Source organism: Leucoraja erinacea, chromosome 5 (assembly GCF_028641065.1).
Source record: "Leucoraja erinacea ecotype New England chromosome 5, Leri_hhj_1, whole genome shotgun sequence".
In the NCBI taxonomy this organism is placed as follows: domain Eukaryota; kingdom Metazoa; phylum Chordata; class Chondrichthyes; order Rajiformes; family Rajidae; genus Leucoraja; species Leucoraja erinaceus.
In genome coordinates this window covers 84,119,311-84,138,044 of record NC_073381.1, presented here as the reverse complement: position 1 = coordinate 84,138,044, position 18,734 = coordinate 84,119,311, and the positions used below count along the sequence as shown (strand labels likewise).

The 18,734-nt window shown below is 49.4% G+C and overlaps 1 long non-coding RNA gene across 1 annotated transcript; it reads right to left on the bottom strand.

The window, feature by feature from the left end:
• Positions 1-6,290: 6,290 nt before the first annotated feature.
• Positions 6,291-14,629, bottom strand: LOC129697499 (uncharacterized). The gene is made up of 3 exons (XR_008723535.1): positions 12,621-14,629; positions 8,186-8,333; positions 6,291-7,146 (listed from the first exon to the last, which is right to left on the bottom strand). It is a non-coding gene; the product is annotated as an uncharacterized LOC129697499 (long non-coding RNA).
• Positions 14,630-18,734: the final 4,105 nt, after the last annotated feature.

Genomic DNA, 18,734 nt, shown 5'->3' with positions numbered 1-18,734 from the left:
ATAGGCTGGAGCTTTTCCCCCTGGTGCTTAGAAAGGTGATGGATGACCATTTAGTGGGTTATAAAATAATAAGGCGAATTGTTACAGTCTTTATTACCCAGAGTTGGGAAGTTTAAAACTAAAGGACATCGGTAACAGGGGAAAGAGTTAAAGTGGACCTAGGGGACAACATTTACATATACATAGACAATAGGTGCAGGTGTAGGCCATTCGGCCCTTCCAGCCAGTACCACCATTCAATGTGATCATGGCTGATCATCCACAATCAGTACCCGTTCCTGCATTCTCCCCATATCCCTTGATTCTGCTACCCCTAAGAGCTCTATCTAACTCTCTCTTTGAATGCATTCAGTAAATCGGCCTCCACTGCCTTCTGAGGCAGAGAATTCCACAGATTCACAACTCTCTGGATGAAAGTTTTCCCCTCATCTCAGTTCTAAATGGCCTACCCCTTATTCTTAAACTGTGGCCCCTGGTTCTGGACTCCCTCAACACCGGGAACATATTTCCTGCATCTAGCGTGCCCAAACCCTTAATAAATTTAGATGTTTCTATAACCCACCCTTCCAATTCCAGTGAATACAAGCCCAGTCTTTTATCACATGACAGGCTCGCCATCCCAGGAATTAACCTCGTGAACCTACACTGCACCCCCTTCCTCAAATTAGGAGACCAAAGCTGCACACAATACTCCAGGTGTGGTCTTACCAGGGTCCTGTACAACTGCAGAAGGACCTATTTGCTCCTATACTCAACTCTTCTCATTATGAAGATCGAGGATGACGCAGACCTCTCTGATACAGAGGATGGTGGGTATATAGATGGAACTGCCAGAGAAAGTAGTTTATTTTTACTTTTAACATTGATAAGGTGGACCAAACACTTGTAAATGGGACACGTGTAAAGCATGGATAAGTTGTGCCAAATGGCCTGTTTACAGGTGACCAACTATGACTCTAAGGTGATGAAGAAGGAAGGTGTTTGGCACGCTTGCCATCATCAGTTGGGGTAGTGAATACTAGTAGAGTCGGGAGCACAGGGTGTTTGTTGCACTTGGAACACTGTGTGCAGTCAGGTCGCTTCACTATGGAAAGATATGAGGTAAGCTAGAGAAGGCGCAGAAATGATATTGTAAAGCCTCGCTTGAGTTATAAGGAATGATAGAATAAGCTGGGACTGTTTTCCCTGGAGTGAAGAAAGTTAAGATGAGACATAATGGAAGTGTATATAATAAAGGAGGCAGCTATAGGGAAGGTAGTCAGAGTCTGTTTCCTGTGGTGTGGGTGTTTACAACCAGATGGCATAGGTTTAAGGATGACAAGGAGGAGGTTTAAAGGCAATATAAGAAGTACATTTGCACACAACATCCAGGTGGTATCTGCTATGAGCAACCAGAGGAAGTGGCAGAGCGAGGAACAGCAACAACATTTCAGAGGCATCTGTACAGGCAGTTGAATGAGCAAGGCATAGAAAAATATTAAATAACTGCAGGCAAGTGGGACTAGTATAGAATGGCATGATGGTCAACATAGACACAGTGGGCTGAAAGGCGGTACATGTCTGTAACTCTGTGAGGTTAGGCCACATCTATGGGAAGAGAACGTCAGCGTTTCACGCCAGAGATTGGAAAAGCACCAAGTGTAGGTGTTGTAAATCTGAAGACAGTGTAGAAAATGCTGGAGATAATCAGCAGGATAGGCAGAGGAGAGGAAAGGAAAAACATTTCCGGTTGAAGTGCCTTCATCGGAAGTGTAAACTGTTCCTCTCTCCAGCTGTTTTGAGCATCTGCAGCTTTCTGCTTTATCAATCTTGATCGTAGTTTATCTCCTGTCCACCATCCCTGCGACACCATCCTTGCACCACTCCATCCGGGCTCCTGTGGACTCAGGTGTTGCTTTCACCTTGCACGCCGTGTTTCCCTTCTTGTTTTGGTCAGGATGTGGATCAATACTCTCATGCTTCCACATCTGTCGCCTGAGAGATTGGAGAGTTCTATTTCCAAGAGAAATGCAATTTCCACACTCCACAAGGGGAATGTTGCACCACCGTTGTGTTACTGATGCTCACATTCACGGTGCACTACTGGTGTGTTACTGAGGCTCACACTCACGGTGCACTGCTGATGCACACACTTGTGGTGCACTACTGGTTCTCACACTCTCAGTGCACTACTGTTATGTTACTGATACACACACACTCCCTTGGTGAGCTACTGATTCTCAGTGTACCACTGATGTGTGACTGATGATGCATATTCTCTATTGTGACGTTATTCATGCTTACATGCTTACTTGGTGCACTCTTGATGCATTACGGTGCCTGCACACTCATTGGTGCACTGTTGGTGCATTATTGGTGCTTACACACTCAGTGGGTGCACTTGATGAATTGCATGCACTTTTATTCATTAATGAGATTTTCACTTTGTCATTAACTCCTAGAGTTTGCTCACTCATTAGTAATCCATTAGTAATTTTTACATGCTCATTCAGTGCATTAATTGTGGATCCCTGGTCTTCATGTGTACTATGTACAGTGTACTATGTTTACATATCCTGTTGTGCTGTTGCAAGTAAGAATTTCATTGTTCTATCTGGGATATATGAAAATAAATGACTCTTGACGTGGTCATTCATGCAGGGCATGACATAAATGGGACCAGGAGTGGGCCATTCTGTCCATTGAGCCTTGCTCCAGCATTCAGTGAGATCCTGGCTGATCCGGCATTCCGACAGTCTCCCATCAATTTCCTCCTGACCTCCTCGCTGATTGCAAATGCCCCTGCCTCAGCTTGCCGGGGTAAAGAGTTCCAAAAACCCACAGGACGTTCTTCCTTGTCGCCGTCATGAATGGATGCACTGTTGTTCTGAGACCTGCCAGAGGGACAGAGGGGGTATGGAAGGAAGGGCTTAGAGGTTTGGGGGTGGATATGGCCCCAAGACCAGACTCTTCCCCAGTGTAGGGGAGTCTAAAGCCAGATGGCGTAGGTTTAAGGCAAGCAGGGAGAGATTTAAAGGGAACCTGAGGAGCAGGTTTTTCACACAGAGGGTGGAGGGTGTATGGAAAGAGCCGCCAGAATAGGTAGTTGAGGCAGGTAATATAACAACATTTGGACAGGTACATAGTTAGGAAAGGTTTAGAGGGATATGGGCCAAATGCAGGCCAATGGGTTTACCGTAAATAGGCATCTTGGTCAGCATGGATGAACATAGAACAGCACAAGGACAGGCCCTTCTGCCCACAATGTCTGTGCCGAACATAATGATAAGACCATCTTTTATCTGCCTCCATATAATCTATTTGCATCCACTCCCTGCATAATCACATGCCTATCCAAAAGTTTCTTAAATGCTACTATTATATCTGCTCAACCACCAACCCAGGCAGTGCATTCTTTGGACTTTCTATCCTCTGTGTAAAATGTTTGCCCCCCACACATCCTCTTTAAACTTTGCCTCACGCACCTTAAAGCGATGCCCTCTAGTATTTTATTTTTTTTTCACCCTGGGTACAAGGTTCTGACTGTCTACCCTGTCTCTGTCTCTCATTCTATCAGGTCTCCTAGCAACCTCCGGCATTCCAGAGAAATTAATATAAGTCTGTCCAACCACTCCCTGCAACCAATCCAGGCTTAATTTTGGTAAACCTCCTTTGCACCCTTTCCGAAACATCCACATCCTTCCTGCAATGGGGCGACTAGAACTGCACACCATACTCCAAATGCGGCAGAACCAAAGTCTTATAAAGCTGCATCATGTCTTCCTGACTCTTATACTTAATACCCAACCTATGAAAACAAGCATTACCATATGCCTTGTTTGCCACTCTATCTACTTGTGTTGCCACTTTCAGGGAGTTATGGACTTGGATGTCAAGATCCCACTCTACATCAGTACTATTAAAGGTCATGCCCTTCATTGTATATGTTCTCCTTATATTTGACATAAAGTGCAACACCTCACTCCTGCTCAGATTAAACTCTATCTGCCATTTCTGTAGCTGGTCTGTTCCCCGACTGTATACATTGACAACCTTCCTCACTGTCCACGACCCAAACAATCTTGGTATCACCTGCAAACTTACTAACCAATTTGTCAATGTTTTTGTCCAAGTAATTTATATATCACAAACAGCAGAGGTCCCAGCTTCAGATCCCTGCGGAACGCCACTGGTCACCGACGTCCAGCCTAAATATCTACCTTCAACCAGAGCTCTCTGTCTCCTATGAATAAGCCACTTTTGAATCCATGCGACCAAATCATTGTTAATCCTGTGCATCTTCATCTTCTGGATCAGCCTACCACGTGGGACTTTATCAAATGCCTCACTAAAATCCATGTAGATAACATCCACAACACGACCCACATCAATCACATTCAAAAAACTCAATCAAGTTAGTAAACCACAATCTGTCATGTACAAACCTATGCTGTCTGTCCCTAATTGGTCCATTCTCTTCCAAATGGGAATAAATCCTAACTCAAAGAATTCTCACCAATAGGTTCCCTACCACTGATGTGAGGTTCTCTGGTCTATATTTGCCTGGATTCTCTCTAATTCCCTTAAAGGAACAACATTACTAACTCTTCATTCCTCTGGAACCTCACCTGCGCCACTGAAGAGGCAAAGATCTTTGTTAAGACTCCCACAATCTCGTCTCTTGCCTCTCTCAATAACCTGGGCCATCAGGTCCTGGGGATTTATCCACCTTAATACTCTTCAAAAGCCCCAACACCTCCTCCTCCCTAGTCTCAAACTGCCCCTGCATATTAGTATTGTCCACACTGATGCTGCTGTCCACCATGTCCTTTGATCTACTGGAGTGGGTTGGGCTGAAGGGCCTGTATTGGTGCTATGTCATTCTACTGCTCTAAACTAATGTTTGTGGAAGATTGTGACCACCTCTGAGCCTGACAGTAGCTGCAGACATCCACGCAGTCAGCGAGCATTAGTGAACTAAGGGTGTCTGCTCAACTCACTGGTGAAAGTACACTGACTGCTGCCTCCTGCTTTAGACTGCCCTAGATAGACACAAAAAGCTGGAGTAAAACTCAGCGGGCCAGGCAGCATCTCTGGAGAGAAGGAATGGGTGATGTTTCGGGTCGAGATACTTCTGCTATGCTTAGACTGCCCTATCCTGGGGAAACAAATGTGATCCACCTTATCTACACCCTCGTTACGTGAGTTCATTACCCTCTTCAATTCTTCACCCCAGGGACAACAGTGCCGGCCTGTCCAGACTCTCCCATTAACTCAGGACTCAGAACAAGAGGACATAGGTTTAAAGTGAGTGGGGAAAGATTTAATAAGAATGTGAGGGGTAACTTTTTTTTACACAAAAGGTGCTGGGTGTATGGAATTAGTTGCCAGAGGAGGTAGTTGAGGCAGGTACTATTGCAACGTTTAAGAGGCACTTACGCAGGTTTAGAGGGATATGAGCCAAGCGCATGGAGGTGGGACTAGTGTAGATGGGGCATGTTGGTCGGCGTGGACAAGTTGGGCTGAAGGGCCTGTTTCCACGCTGTGTAACTTCTATGACTCTCTATAACTCAAGCCCTCCAGTCCCCACAAGTCCCTGGGGATGTGTGACCTGCTGAACCTCCTCTAACTGCAGGCACTTGTTGTGCTGCCAGGTGCGGGAGCTCCTTCCACCAGGCACATACGTTCGTAAGTCATTAGAGCAGAATTAGGTCAGTTGGTCCATCAAGTCTACTCCGTCATTCAATCACGGCTGATCTATCTTTCCCTCTCACCACCACTCTCCTGCCTTTTCCCTGGAGCATTTAACACCCTCAAACATCAATAATCTGTCAATCGGTGCTTTCAAAATACCCATTGAATTGGTCTCCACAGCCTTTTGTGCCAATGAATTCCACAGATTCACCACCCTCTAATTCAAGAAATTCCTCCTCATCTCCATTCTAAAGGTACGTCCTTTTATTTTGAGGCTGTGTCCTCTGGTCCTAGACTCTTTCACTAGTGGCAATATCCTCTTCACATCCACATCATGAAGTGGATAGACCCAGCGGTGTGGTCTGGTGTGCAGAAGGCTCGGTCGCTGTCGCTGGGGTGCAGTGCAGGTGCTGGACAAACCCTCTGCGGCAGGAGGGATGGGATGGGACGGGACGGTGAGCAGTAACCACGCAACTGATCATGGGTTCAAGCAGTTTAATGTTGAGCGGGGGTGGAGCAGTGAGACCCGGGGCCATTGTTACCCCGCCCCCCCACACGCACGCATGCGGAAGGCACCAGGCCAGGGAGCACAGCCACGCTCCGCAGCACGGTTACATTTGCACACATATGTGTCCCTGACCCGCATGGAAGCCCACTCTCAAAACCCATGCATGCTCATACCTGACCCACAGTGCACACGAGTGTGATAGCATAACGTGACAGCACACGTGTGACTCGCAGATATGACCACACGCATGTAACAGCACACACGGTGCCTCAGGAAGGCCGTCAGCATCCATAAAGAATCCTCACACCCTTGTAATGGACTATTCGAACTATTTCCCTTCGGCAGACGTTACAAGGCCTTCTACGCCCGAACCTCCAGACTCAGGAACAGCTTAATTCCCAGAGCTATAGCGACTCTGAACCGGCCCTGCTGAGTGCCCCCCCCTCCCCATGGACTGTCTCCCTCGGATGGTCACGTCGCACAGACACATCTGCACTTTAGTCTGTTTGAACTGTTTTGACTATTTTACTGTCCTTTTTACAATCCATGTTCTCGGGGTATCTAAATCAATATTTTATTAGTTATTTAAGTTATGACATCGGATGGAAGCTGCATACCAAATCTCGTTGCGCTTATGTACAATGACAATAAAAGATATTATTATATTATTATTACATGTCCCCACACAAGTGTAACAGTAGAAGTGTGACCATGCGAGTGTAACAGCACACATAACCACACTAGGGTGGCCACGTGGGTGTGGCTGATGCTGTTGTACAAACCCCGAGCGGGGGCATCAACCTCCCCCACCCCACACCCTGGGCCGGGAGGAGCAGCTCCCAAGGCCAGACACTGGGGTAGACATCAGACGGGACCCGGGCGGAGAGCAGACGGTGACCCCGGCCATGGCTCAGACACTGATCGGCTACACTGGGATTCAGCTGCACACAGCTTCTTGGCCAAGCCTGGGGAGAGAGAGGAGGGTTAAAGAGGGAGAGGGGGGGGGGAGAGAGCGGAAAGTGATGGGGGGGGGGGAAGGGAGGGAGAGGGAGAGGGAAGGGGGGGGGAGAGGGGGGAGATGGGGGAAAGAGAGAAGAGGAAAGAGGAGGGGAGAGAGAGGTCACTTAGATGAATATCACAGCCACAAACACACTGCACCCACCCGCTCCCCCCTTACACAGGCACGCCTATAGGGTGATTTCACCAAAGGTCAAATGAGCGTAGATCCCCCCCTCACGTGACCGAAAATTCTGACTGGAGGACATCTCTCAGTTTGGTACATGTAAGTGAATGGGGAAACACGCACTTTCCCACCCGTTAAAAACATGGAAAACGGCCGATTTTTGAGCTGAAATTTTCTGTGCTAGTCGGGGTGACAGTGAAGCACAGCGACTTAAATTTTCAGGCAAAACAAAAGATAGAAAGTGAGGTAATTACAAGAGGGAACTGAAGGTAGAAAGCGGCGGAAATGAACAGCTGACATTTGTCGTGGTGATTTTAAGATCCAAAATATCGGGAATTATCGCATTTGTTCGCTAAATTTCATCAAAAGTAAGTTAATAATGCCTTAGTTTTGATGAAATTTAGCGAACAAATGCGATAATTCCCGATATTTTGGATCTTAAAATCACCACGGCAAATGTCAGCTGTTCATTTCCGCGGCTTTCTACCTTCAGTTCCCTCTTGTAATTACCTCACTTTCTATCTTTTGTTTTGCCTGAAAATTTAGGTTGCTGTGCTTCAGGGTCACCCCGACTAGCACAGAAAATTTCAGCTCAAAAATTGGCCGTTTTCCATGTTTTTAACGGGTGGGAAAGTGCGTGTTTCCCCATTCACTTACATGTACCAAACTGAGAGATGTCCTCCAGTCAGAATTTTCGGTCACGTGAGGGGGGATCTACGCTCATTTGACCTTTGGTGAAATCACCCTATACACCCACTCAGACAACATAACCACACATAAATTCTATTGGCACTATAGGCGTGGCCCTGAATGCTCCTCACCGGTCAGGCTGCCTTCACCACCTTGGTGGTCTTCATCCTCTTGCGACGCATCAGGTTGACCCTGGGCTTGCGTAGTCCGAGCAGCAGCAGCAGCAGCCTGGGCCTGGGCCGGGGCAGCCAGCCTCTCAGCAACGCCCCCCGTGGGAACCTGCGGGAACAGGCTGTATCAGACCCATTCCCCCCACTCCTCACCCTCCCCCCTCTCGTATCGAACCCGACGTCAGTCTGTGTGGACTAGGGCCCTTGCCCACCACTGGTTCATCTCTCTACGCTAGTCTCAATGCCCAGCCGTCCCACCTTATCCAGATGTGCGTTAAACATTGTGAAAGTCTCTGCCTCCCCTCCCCTCCCCTCCTGCAGTATATTCCAGATTAACCCCACCCTGTGGGGAGTAAACCCCCTGCAAGATTGCCTCCAAACCACTTCCCCCTTACCTGACACCAATATCCACTAGCTTTGGGCATCTCTGCTGTGGCAACCGTTTCTTACAGTCGGCCCCATCCCTGCTCCTCATGTTGTATTTCTCTGTCAATTCAACCCCCGCAGGAAAACAGACCCGGCCCGCCCCGACTCCCCTCCTGATTGCCACTCTGTTCCTGGCAGAGTCCCAGTGAATCTCCTCTGCACCCTCTCCAGTGCCACCTCAACCTCCTGATGAGGGTGTGGCCACCACAAGTGGACTCCAGATGTGGCCTCACATTTATAAAGCTGTAACAGCAGCGGCACGGTGGCGCAGCGGTAGAGTTGCTGCTTTACAGGTGCCCACGGGTGCTGTCTCTACGCAGTTTGCACGTTCTACCTGCGACCACAAGGGGTTTCCTCCGGGTGCTCCGGTTTCCTCCCATTCTCCAAAGACGTGCAGGTTTGTAGACTAATTGACTTCTGTTAATTGTAAAATTGTCCCTAGTGTGTGGAATAGAACGAGTGTTCAGCTGATCGATGGTCAGCATGGACTTGGTGGCCGAAGGGCCTGTTTCCATCCTGTATCTCTAAACTAAACTAAACTAACCATGGACTCTGTTCCTCTTTCCACAGATGCGGCCGGATTTACAGTGACTTCTACGACCTCCTGCTGTACGTTGTGCCCGTCTCATGGAGGCCAGTATGCCCCTGTGCTGAGCTCCCTCAATACTCCCCACAGCCTGGCCCTTCATTGTGTATGCCACATCCCCATTACCTATCCCAGAGTGTATCACCTCACAGTGATCAGGGTTAAATTCTATCTGCCATCGAGCCTGAAGAAGGGTCCCGACCCGAAACCCCAGCCATCCTTTTTCTCCAGAGATGCTGCCAGTGCCGCTGAGTTACTTGGTGTCTATCTTTGCACATTGCTCTGCCCATCGTAACAGCTGATCAATGTCTTCCTGTCCTCCTCACTATCCGCTACACCACCAACACTCGTGCCTTGTCCAACCTTACTAGTTGTATTATATTGGAGCTTAATTCAGGCAAGTGCGAGGTGCTGCATTTTGGGAAGTTAGACAGGTAGACAGGATGGTGCAGAAGGCACTTGGCATACTTGCATTCACTGCGCAGAGCAGTGACCTCAGGATGAAGTAAAAAGGAACTGCAGATGCTGGTTTATACTAAAGATAGACACAAAATGCTGGGGTAACTCCGTGAGTCAGGCTGCAACTCTGGAGAAAATTGACCACAGGAGTTGTACGATGGACATCACGTTCCAGCTGTGCAAGACGCTGTGCACTTCTGGTTGCCCAGCTATAGAAAGGAAGCCATTAATCTAGAAAGGAGGCAGAAAAAAAAATCACAAGGATGTCACTGGGACAGGAGGGCTTGAGTTATGTGAAATCTGGGCAGACTGGGGCCATTTTCCTTGGAGCGAAGATGGGGGGGGGGAGGGGGGGGTGACTTGCGTTTATTTGGAACATATGAGGGATGATCTTATCGAGGTTTATAAGACCACGAGGGACATCGATAAGGTGAATGGTCCAAAAGAGGGGTCTAAAACTAGAGGGTGAGAAGGTAAAGAGTTAAAAGGGACCTGAGGTACAACTTTTTAGCACAGAAGGTGGTGACGATGTGGAACGATCTGCCAAACGGAGTGGGAGAATGGGTACAATTCATGATTTAAAAGACATTTGCATCGGTAGGAAAGGCTTGAAGGGACTTGGGCCAACTGCAGGCTAATGGGGCCAGCTTGGTAGATAATATGGTTGGCATGGACAGGTTGGGCCAAAGGACCTGTTTCTGCATCGTACATCTCTAAGAAGGGTGGATGAGATTGAGTACGTGGTTGAGTTGCCACGCTCCATCTGAGCACCATGCTGCCTCTGGCTGCGGATTTATTCTGCAGCATCAGGTAACCCAACCTGAATTTGCCACTGGTCCAACTCTGAGAGCGGCAAACCTTGGCTTTGTTGCAAGCCTGCTCTTTGCCCTCCTCTACAGTCACTTCCTGCACCCCTGAAGCCTCTCCCCTGCTTGCAGTTCTTCATCCTGCGCTCACATCCAGGGTTGCCTTTGACCAAAGACAGACACAAAATGCTGGAGTAACTCAGCGGGACAGGCAGCGTCTCTGGAGAGAAGGAATGGGTGACGTTTCGAGTCGAGATCCTTCTTCAGACTGAGAGTCGGGGGTGAGGGGAATTAGAGATATGGAAGGGTAACGTGTGAAATTGACAGATAAAAGTAGACAATGTTCAAGGACTTTGATCTGTCGTTTTCAAACCTTGCCCTTCCATATCTCTAGTCTCCCTCAATGATCACCCCGTACACTAGCACTATCCTACACATTGGGGAACACTTACAATTTACACAAGCCAATTAACCTACACACCTGCACATCTTTGGAGTGTGGGATGAAAACACACACCGTTCTAGGGAGAACGTACAAACTCCATACAGACAGCACCCCTAGTCAAGGTGGAACCCGGGTGTCTGGCTCTGCAAGGCAGCAACTGTACCACTGCGCCACCTTGCCACCCTCTGCACTCTACTCTCACCCCCCCCCCCCCCCCCCCCCCCCCTCCCCCTCCCTCCCTCCCTCCCTCCACCACCAGCCCACAGTGCATCATCTACAAAATGTCATGACCTGCCCAGGCAACTCTGACAGCACCTGCCAAACCTGGACAAGGGCAGCAGGGCAGGGAACACCATCAACTGCAGCTTCACTTCTGAGTCGCACACTGTACTTACTGGGAAATCCATCACCATTCCTGGGTTTAAATGCCAGATCTACCTCCCCACCAGCACTGAGGAAACCCCTTCACTAGGAGAGCAGTGGCTCGCGGGGGGGGGGGGGGGGGGGGGGTGTGATTGCACTGGGGAGGGTGCAGAGCAGATTCACCAGGATGCTATAGTGGTCAGAGCAGTACAGTTACGATGAGAGGCTGCAGAGGATGGGTCAGATCTCCCGGCAGAGAGGAGGTTATGAGGGAGAGGATTGAGGTTTATAACACTATGCCTGGAGAGAAGAATCGCATCCCCCACCCGCTCAATGTTACCCCAAAAACCCCCTCTCCCTAGTAACCATGTCCCCCTCCCCCCCACTGTTGCCTCGACACAAACCCACATTAACCCAGCCCCTCGTCACTAATCTTGTCTCCCTGGCCCATTAAACCCATCTCTCCCCCAAGTAACCAGGCCTTTCTCCATCCCCACCCACGCTGACTGCACTAACCTATTCACCAGCAGTCTCTATTACACCCGGACTCTGCATTACAGCAGCACTGGTCACCTCTCAGCTCATCACCAGCCGCTGACCCCCCGAAGTGCTGCCCTTGGAGTCGGCTCCAGTGCTCTGACCCTGCTCCCCTCTCTTGGTGTTGATTCTGTCGCCCTATCACATGATGTGTGTGTCCCATTCACCTAATCTGACCCTGTCTCACTGCATGAACTCATCGCCCAGCTTTATATCCTACAGTCCATCCCACGCACTCTTCATCCCCCCACAGTAGCACCATCCTCCTCTCCGCTCCCCTCCTCCCTCCAATCCAGCTTACCCATCCCTCCATCCCTTGCCTGCCCATTGCCTCTCTGCACACCCCAAAGACCCTTGCTCCTATTACTCATTACCCCACCCCCACCTCCCCACAACTCCACTCCTAAACTCTCTTCCTCTTCCTAATCCCCTCCACAGCCCACGCTCCTCTTCCCTACCTCCTCCTGTGCTCAGTACCCCTCTATATACACACATGACCCTCCTCTCTCCCAAATCCCCTCCCCAAATCTGTCCTCTCTCTTCCATCCATCCACAGCCCATCCCTTCCCTCTCCAACCTCTGCCCTCTGCCAAATTCCTTCCCCCCCCCGGCTCGTCCCATCTGGTCTCTCACCCCTACGTGATGCTCCTCCCTCCCTGCCATCTCCTCCTGCCCCTCCCCACTCCCTGTCCTCACCACCCTACCCATGGACCGCTGACCCTCCCTCTGCTCCCCAACCCCTCCCCCCCCGCCCCCACCCTCTGAAGTGCTTACCAGCTCAGGCCGCACATGTGTTGCGTAGAGACGGAGACGTGTAGAGCAGGGCAGCGATCACTCTCACTGGAAGTTTCAGCCGCCCCTGGATCCCTGACACAGCAACTCTGGTCAGTGTGTGATCAGCAGATCGGCTCTGGTCAGCGGCAGCCCAGCTCAGCCCAGCCTCTGACAGAACCACAGGTAAACACTGGGACCACAGCGTCAGCGACACTGACCTTAACCCTTCACACACCAGCACCTGGCCCCGCGGGGCACCCTGGCCACTGGGCAGGAGTGACTAAATCAGGTTCCCGGCAGTGGGTCACAGGCTGGGAACTAAACCAGGGGTTCATGGAGAAGGGAGGGGGGTAGGTTTACATAATCAAACACATCCCCGGGAGTGGGTCACAGCCTTAGATCGAATCCAGAGAATCGGATGGTGGGGGGGGGGAGGTTTATATATGGAATATCAAAGCCCTGGGTGAGTTACAGGCCAGGATCTAATCAAGGTGGTTGATTGCTTTTTCTTTATTATTGTCATGAGACACAATGAAAAAGCTTGTTTTGTATGCTATCCGTGCAAATCATACAATACATGAGTATACCAGTTGGGGCAACAGAGAAAAAATAAATAGAGTGCAGAGTATGGTGTTGTGGTGCTGCAGAACTATAGAGAAAGTACAGAGATATAAAGAATGCAAGGGCTGCAACAAAGTAGACTGGGAGATCCCAATACTAATCCTTAACATACAAAAGGTCAATTCAAGAGTTACTGCAAACGTGCTGATAGTATTTTGGCAGCAGGCTCTTGTGGCTCAGCTGATTTAAGTCCCTGGCTATTATAAACAAGGAACTGCAGATGCTGGTTTACCAAGGAAAGACACAAAGTGCTGGAGTAACTCAGCAGGTCAGGCAGCATCTCTGGAGAACATGGTTAGGTGATGTTTCAGGCCAGGATCCTTCTTCAGACCGGCTATGATGAAAAAGGCCTGAGTGTTGTCATATTCAAGGTGGTAGTGTACCCTTTGGTCCTCTCCTTCTCCATGGTACAGATGAGAAGTGTTCATTTAAGACCAATCCCATCTTCTATGGGCCCACACAGACAACAACACATGTTTAAGGGAACCTACTGTCTCCCAGGTTACCCTCACAGCCTGATGGTTAGATTTTCCACTAACAACCCCCCCTGAGAGGGTTTACAGACGGATCTAATCCAAGGTGTGGGGACTGTTATGTCATTAGTTTCAGCAGTGAGTAGGCAGCTCATCTGTGGAGGGAATGGACGGACAACGTTTCAGGCCAGGACCCTTCTTCAGAACTTTAGATTTTTATTGAAATGGATTTAAAAAGCAGCCGTTAGTGTGAGGCACTGTCTAATGAGCAGCTGAGAGGAGGAGCAGCGGGTGATTTGACAAGCAGCCATCAGTGTTTGGAAGCGACTGCTCCCAGTGGTGTGTCCAAGGATGGAGCAGCCCTCAGGAGCGGCCATTTTGGAACAAGATGTGTGTGCAGGCCAAGGGCTGTGTGTAGTAGGGAGGGCAAGTTTAGTTTGGTTTGAGATACAACATGGAAACAGGCCCTTCGGCCCACAATCGAGGGAGAGCAGCAACAGCCAAGACTAAGACACCAGGTCTGGCTGAGGCACAGGAGGAAACGATGAAGTCAGACAAGCGATGGGAGACTCAATAGTTAGGACGACAGACAGGAAATACTGCGGCAGCAAACGAGACTCCATGATGGGTGCCAGGGTCCCGGATGTCTTGGCGCGTCTGCATGAAATACTTCTGGCAGATAAGATTAAGGAGAGGGAATAATTGGGTAAATGTCCAGAACAAGGGGATCAAGAACAAGCAGGCATTTTAAGGTGAGTGGGGAAAGATTTAACAGGAACCTAAGGGGTAACATTTTCACACAAAGGGTGGTGGGTATATGGAACGAGCTGCTGGAGGAGATAGTTGAGGCAGGTACCATCATACGTTTTAAGATATATTGGGACAGGTACATGGACATGGATAGGATAGGTTTAAAGGGTTATTATGGATACAAGCAAGGGCAGGTGGGACTAGTGTAGTTGGTGTGGGCAAGTTGGGCCGTAGGGCCTGTTTCCACACTGTATGACTGAGAAACCAAAGAGATTTTATAAGCATATTTAGGGACAGAGAGAGATAATAGGGCCTCTCAGACACCCAGCCGCTTAGATCTAATCCAGAGAATCGGATGGTGGAGGGGGGGTGGGAGGTTTATATATGACAGTCCCGCTATCCTGGGAATTAACCTTGTTTCTTGGTCCTCCAAAATATTTCAAATGGAATTTAAACTGGAGGTGGTGAAGGGAGGACTTAAGCCAGAAAGGGTTATTGGGAAGAAAGAGCCACTTTAAATTTAGTTGCATCTGGTTGGGTAACTATAGTAGGGTGAACCTACGGGCACTGAATGTCCCAAGATTTATGAAGATAGATAAATCTCACAGGTCTGATCAGATATATCCAAGGACACTGTGGGAAGCTAGAGAAGAAATTGCTGAAGTCTTGGCTGAGATTTATGAGATATTATCATTAGACACGGGCAAGGTGTCAGAAGACTAGAGGGTGGCTAATGTTGTACATCTGTTTAAGAAGGGCTGCAAAGGAAAACCTGGGAACTATAGCCCAGTAAGCCAAACATCTATGGTAGAAAAGTTACTGAAGAGTATTCTGAAGGATAAAACATGCATGCATTGGAAAGACTGATTAATGACTAGTAAGCATGGTTTTGTGGAAATCATGTTTCACAAATTTGATTGAGTTTTTTGCAGAAGTAGCCAGTTGGTTGAGGAGGGCAGGACTGCAGACACAGACTATATGGACATCAGCAAGAACTGCTCTGGAAGGTTAGATCACATGCCAGGGATCGAGGGGGAGCCAGCTAATTGGAAACAGAATTGGCTTCACGATAGGAAGCAGACTGGGAGACTGTGACTAGTGGTGTACCTCAAGGATCAGTGCTGAGCTCCTGCTGTTTGTCATCCATGCCAATGATTGGGTTGAGAATGCACAAGGCAGGATGAGTGAGGTTGCACTAAAATAAATGGCATTGTAAACAGTGAAAATGATCAGGAAGAATGACAGTGGGATTCTGATGAGTTGGGCAAGTGGACCAAGGAATGGCACTACAGACAACCTCTTGCACGACCATGGACTTGTTTTCTGATTGTGTTTTGGATTCATATATTGTTTTTCTCACTTTTCCTTTTCACTGTCATGCAGAATGTATGTGTAATTGCCGTATAATTGATGATATTGTGTGTTGTTCGCGTCTAAGTGGCTGCGATGCTGTTGCAGACAAGAGTTTCATTGTCCAGTATCTCAGCGTACAACAAGAAACTCGACATGACTTGGCCCAGCATTGTCCTTGGTGCCAGGGTGAGGTGAGGGTTGGTGATGTTCACTGATGATCACAGTGTGTGTCCCCCGCTCGCTCAGTAAGTGACGCAGCCCCTGCTGAATGCAGCAGGACCGGGACATCCTTCAGGCACGGGCTGATAATGCGCAAACTCCTCGGCTGAGAGACCCAAGTCCTGATCCTCCCCCCTCCCCCCCTGTGCTGGGGGCTGGAGCCCTCCCCACTTGTCTGGGTTAGTCCAATCCAACAAGCAGCGAAATGCTCAACACCATCCAGGATGAAGCAGCCGCTCAATCTGCACCCCCCCCCCCCCCTTTAAACTCCCACTCCCACCACCAGCCCACAGTGTGCATCATCTACAAATTGCCATGACTTGCCCAGGCTACGACAGCACCTACCAAACCCGAACAAGGGCAGCAGGGACAGGGGACACCACCACCACCCACATGTTCCCCTCTCGGTCGCACACTGTCCTTACTGGGAAATGTATCCCCTTTCCTCCTCTGTCACTGGGTTTAAATCCTGGAACCCCCTCCACACCAGCACTGAGAATAGCCCCTTCACCAGAGGTACCACAGCGAGTCCGTGCAGTCCACGAGACCCCGTGAGAGATGAGGTCTCAAGGGCTGGCCTTGCTGTTGACACCTGAGATAATAAAAACCTAGATAGATGCACAGATATAGATTTCTCTGAGACAGAGAGAGAGAGAGAGACAGAGGGGGGTAAACACATACATTTGGATGGATGAGAGGGATTTCCCCAGGAAGCGGTGCTGGCATCATCGCCACCTGGGGGGCTGGCATGTGAGGCAGGCAGGCATGCCTTGGCCGACGTGTGGGAGCTGAGAGAGCAGGCAGGGCATGAGTGCATGCAGAATGGACGGTGGGCTGGAGGAACAAGGAGACGGAGGGTGACGTTGGGATGGAGGAGCGGACAGTTATGGGAGAGCCACCTCACTTGGGTTAATGAGGGTAATCACACCCAGCCTCGAATGTTGGTTCCTGTCTCCAGGGGGGGGGGTCCTGTGAACCGTGTGTGGCTGGTGTCCCAGACACTCAGCCTCCTGATTATCCACAGGGGGACGGCTCCAGAAAGGATTCACCACATCACCAGTCTGCCTTCATTAGCTATGGAACAGAATAAGAGAGCAGGGATTTCGTGTCACAACCTCACGATGAGGCTACACATGGGAGTACATTACAGTAGCGGTGGCCGCACTAGAGAGGGTGTGATTGCACTGGGGATGGTGCAGAGATTCACTACGACGTTGTCTGGAACAGGATATTTCAGTTATGAGGAGAGACTGGAATTGGTTTCCTCTCACTTCAAACCTTTTGTTTTGGATGCGCTCACCAAGGGAAACGTTACACGTAGGAAGGAGCTGGAGATGCTGGATTACACTGTAGATACAAAAAGCTGGAGTAATTTAGCGGGTACAGGACAAATCACAGCTGTCACCGATGTCTTCCACTGCCAACAACGGACCATCGGACGCTCCCACCTTGAGTCATTGGCGCTGACTGATTTGTTCCGAAACTTCATTTATTCCTTTTATCCAGAGACGCTACGACCTGACCCGCTGAATTACTCCTGCATTCCCACTATATTCAGTGGATACCAGCATCTCAAGTTCCTTCCTGCATTTAATTCTTCCCTTAGTGAGTGTATCCAAGACAAGAGGTTTAAAGTGAGAGGAAGTTTAGAGTGGAGCTAGTGGAAACCTTGCCCCCCTCCCAGGGTGGTTAGAATCTGAACTTCCTGAGGAGTTGGGGGAGACAAAGACTCACAACTGCTACAAGGTATCTCAACAAGCGCTTAAGTTGTTAAGGATCGGCCAAACACAATGCATATGGGATTATTGTAGACGGGTGCAATGGGCAACAGGGCCGGGTTAGAACACGCAGTGTTATTGACCACAGAAATAGGAGACATTTACTGCATGCATTTACTGTCCGTCACTAAATGTCCCGAGTACAGGTGACCCTGGAGTGCTGCGTTTCCCACTCCTCTGAAGGACATCAGTAAACCAGGCTCACCCATCTGCCAGTTACCCCTCCACCATCACGTGTCAGTTCTTGCCCCACACCTTCCATCCACCTCTCTCCCCTTTATTCAATCAGACTGAAGAGCGGCCCCAACCAGAAACGTATTCTTTGCTTCCTCCACAGATGTTGCCTGATCCGAGTTCCTCCGACATTTTGTTTTCTGCTCAAGATTCCAGCATCTGCAGTCTTGTGCCTTTCACCTTTCCAAAGACTGGTTTCAATTCCAGAGTCATCTAATTCCCTGAGTTTTAATTCTGTATATGCCAGGGTGGCGTACAAATAACTAGTTAGAGACCGATGTTCCAGTCCGCTGGTTTCATCGCCCAGACAGGACGAAGAAACCAGTGGCTTCTGCTGAGGCTGTTCCAATCCCAACTCAAGTCTGGATCCAAGCCATCGCGTAATTTCTTAAACGCCAGAGGTGTGCAATGAGGCAAAGAGAAGCAGGACATGTGTGACACGTCCACACATGAGTCAGTACCAATGCCAGGATCACACGACGTCGGGGAGGCGGAGGGCAGCCCCTGGCATCTGAGCCTTTCCACAGCACCTCCTAGACGGATCGTGGAAAGCCTCGCGGTCTGGGAGAGGGAGTCTGCACCAACTCGCCGCCTATCCCGTCCCGTCCCTCTGTCAGGGCAGGCAGGATCCCAGGTCCCGGTCGGTGCGTGACCTTGTTGCAGTGAGACTGAACCGACAGGCCAGA